General features: G+C 33.0%; 1 long non-coding RNA gene across 1 annotated transcript; it reads right to left on the minus strand.

Moving 5' to 3' along the window:
- Positions 1 to 1345: 1345 nt before the first annotated feature.
- Positions 1346 to 3187, minus strand: LOC113086219 (uncharacterized). The gene is made up of 3 exons (XR_003284695.1): positions 3146 to 3187; positions 2570 to 2676; positions 1346 to 1417 (listed from the first exon to the last, which is right to left on the minus strand). It is a non-coding gene; the product is annotated as an uncharacterized LOC113086219 (long non-coding RNA).
- Between the last annotated feature and the right edge of the window lie 788 nt (positions 3188 to 3975).

Below are 3975 nucleotides of genomic sequence, written 5' to 3' on the forward strand. Positions count from 1 at the left end.
AATGTTCTTGGTGAACTCTTTAATTGAACTGAACTGTTTAGAGGTTTGAGATGGAAACGTGTCTGGATATCCTCCCACCCCCAAACAAACCACATTACCATAAAAAAACATTATACCGGACTACACCGACTAAATTACAGGAGGAAAACAGACAGGGCAGAAGCTTTGGGCTCTGGCGCCTAGAAAACAAGGAAGCAAGGAACGCCACAGAAACCCCCACAGCTCTGTTAGAGATACAACCATCATATATCCAGTAATAAATACATCAAAAGTCAGATTTGACATCTGTTTGATATTTTGATTTACACACACCTCTGTCATGTCAATCAAGGGTGACAGGACCCAGTGACATGGCAGTCACTGTGACAGACAGGTAATATAGCCATAAATCAATCCAAAACTGACCATGTACACATTTGACATGTGACAACCTGTCAATCAGTGCTGACTGGAACCCCAATAAATTATGCCATTCAACAGGGTCATAAATCATCAATTTGACACAAAGGATATGATAAAACTACTATTATTAAATAATCCTGAAAAATGTATTACCTGGAAGATCTGCAGGAGACTGTCTGTAAAATTCTTGTGGTTCCTGTGAGACTGTAAATCTGGATCTAATGTTTCATACTGAAACCTGAGAGTAAATAAAATAAATCAAAATACTGCATTTTTAGGAAATATATATATATATATATATATATATATATATATATATATATATATATATATGAGCAAAATATCTTGTAAACATTTTAGCAAAGAAAAAAACAATACTATTATAAATGTATGGACTATAGGTTTTATGATAATTATTCACTGACACTGTCTATGTTTAAAGAAAAATAAGAAACAGATCAAATACTGTTCGGTTCGTGATGTTGTTTCTTCACTGAAGTTTAGTGGATCATCCTTTGACTGGTCACTCTTCACAGACACAGAGCTGGACACATGTGAGTCTGATCTTACACTAATGACACAAAGAACAAAACACTTTACTACAGGAGCTCCTTCAGTCTCATTTAAAGGGCTTCACTGTTGAGGATGGTAATGAAGCACAGTATAGACATGCATTTGTTCATCTATGACTATGGACCGATGGAAAGACATATTCATGTTTGGCTGCATGATCTATTTTTCATGGTTAATTTATACCTCCTTGTGTCTGCTTGTGTGATTGTGTTACTGGAAAGAAGCTCCAGACTGAGTTCAATAAAGAGGAAATCAGTGAGTTATTGTGTTATTTCATTCATTTCTATCACAAGCATCTTAGTGGAGAAATAAGCCAACACAACATTATAATGTCAAAGATAATAAATACCTTTTGATAGATGTTTGTTTCTCACTGAAGTTCGGCATGCCACCATCCTTTGACCGGTCACTCTTCACAGACACATGTGAGCCTGATCTTACACTAATGACACAAAGAGAGAAGAGAAACTTTTCTACAGGAGCTTCATCTGTGTTTTATATTGACACACATTATCTCTAGTCCTTCACAGAAACATCTGCAGAGTTTTAAAGATAGCAGTCATTCTTGTGTACAGGCTCACATTTGTTTAACAATTTCTGTAAAGTACTTTAAATATGAGAATAAATATATTTTTTTTACAAATATTTGACTGATCTAATTAAACAGATTTTATTTTTAATTATCTGTTTTGACTAAAATGGAGAGCAGAAATGTCAGCACTACACAGTTCTGTTAGCATATTTCAATTAAAGGGACCATATGACACTATTTCAAAAGTATATCACTGTTTATTGGGTGTAATAACAGTAACAGTGTCGTTGTAAAAAATACTGTATCTGTTTGACCTTTGGGTCGTACAGCTCAGGAACAGAGTTATTAATAAATCTTAAACACTGAATCCAAACAAAGAGGGTTTACTTTCTCATCCAAACACACAGCGTCTCCACAACATGACGACAACACTACAACTCACTGAAGCCTCGTCTTCTCTTTGTGTTAACCTTTGAACAGCATTACGCTAATATTTCACATTGTGATGCACACATTTGTGAAATTAATATCTGGACTTCAGTAAAGGGCTTTTAATCATTTCTGGATCAGTGTTCTCTGTTAGACAGAATACATCACTTTACAGGAGACTGTGACATTTGTTACTTTGAAGATCTTACACAAACATTACACACTAAAGGAAAATGAAAACATTCAAAAAGCATCATATGATCCTTTAAATTAAGTGTGCAATCATTTTTATTGTCTGATAGTCAATTTATGACCTAAAAACCAAAATCACTGATGTGGAATAATTTAATTAAGTGCATATCCAGTGCTGAAGAGTGACTGTAAAATAATTGTAAATTATTATTTATATTTTCAGTTCTCAGATATTTATCATCTATTGGCTAATTTTCAAATAGTTTTATGTTATTTATTTTTTAATTATGAAGCTATGAATCTCTGAAGTTCTGCAAATCATTTGTAAATATAAAACACAGTTTGTTAAGGTTTAGTTTTTTCCAGCAATCCTCTGAATGTGCAGCAGTGTTTAAAATGAGAAGTGTTGTTGTTTTCCTCTGAAAGCAGACTCAGTCTTACCTCTGTTTCTGTGAGAGAGTCATCTTTCCTCTCTTCTCTGACAGACTGCAGCTAAACTGTCATTGATCAGCACTGGCTTGAGACAACAATCTGCTGTTCAGTGTGACCTGGAGTTGAAGAGGTTAATGAGATAAAGAAATATGTTCAGTTAGCAGCAGCAGCAGCAAAAAACACTATATAAAATAAAGTGAGTTACAAACTAATGCACTGCCATGTAGATTAATGTAGGTCAACTCGCTTCACCCGAGAATACACACTGACAATGTGATTATAATATTACCAAAAATATATAATCATAACCTTTCCATCATTCCATACCGAAATCCCACTTAGCCAGACAATGAAAATATAAATAAATAAATAAATATAAAAATTATTTGTTTTGATATGAGTAGGAGACTGTAATGTACACCATAAGTTTTAAAAAAAGGTTTAGCTTTAATGATTAATATGAATAAACAATGCTAATAAATGGCTGCATTCTCATATCTCTCAGACGGATCAGATCTGATTGAATATATGAAAACAATGTCCGCGAGTGTTAAAATTAGTATCTGTGCTAAAGTTATAGCCTACCTGTACAAATGTTTTCTAGGACATAAAACGGATCAAATCCAATAAGCTACGCTTTCTCTTTCTGTCTGCGTAGTTCTTCTTCTTCTTCATTGGTGTTTATTGGTGGTTGGTATTATTATTGGTGTATTACCATCACCGATTGGAAAAAAGTATGGATCAGAATATTTGCTTATATATAGTATGGAAATAAACAAACAAACCAAACAAATAAACAAACTATAAATAAAAAAAAACTATCAAAACAATCTTCTTTTATATAATGTACTTTCTTTCACAAATATAATAATTTAATCATAGTTAACTTGCTAGCTGTTTTCCCTAATAAATCTGATAAAGAGAAGTCATTGTGATTGACTTTCTTCATTGACTGAATGAGACGGTGTCTCTCATTGTTGTATTTCATACAGTGAAGTAACACACGCTCAGCTGTTTCTTGTTGTCTACAGTGTATTCACTCCCCAGAAGACTGCTTGACAGTTCAGTGTAATATTAAATCCAGTATGAACAATTCTAAGTGTGTTATTATATGATAAAGCATGATATTTCCTTCTCTTCAATCCATACTCTCTCCCAGCATCAACTATTATTGTATATTATATAAATGTCTACCACAGCGGTTTTCAACCTGTGGACCGTGGTGGTATTGCAGGTGGGCCGCCAATTACTTTTAAAATAAATAATAATATTGTTAATATATGTAAAAATGTCTAAGTCATAACATAATTTCATATATATAATTAAATAACAGCAAAAAAATAAAAAATACTAAACTGTTACTATGCTTCCAGTATTTGAGCTATTTAAGAATAAAACACCAATTTATCTTAGAT

Source organism: Carassius auratus, unplaced genomic scaffold (assembly GCF_003368295.1).
Source record: "Carassius auratus strain Wakin unplaced genomic scaffold, ASM336829v1 scaf_tig00042960, whole genome shotgun sequence".
Taxonomy (NCBI): Eukaryota; Metazoa; Chordata; class Actinopteri; order Cypriniformes; family Cyprinidae; genus Carassius; species Carassius auratus.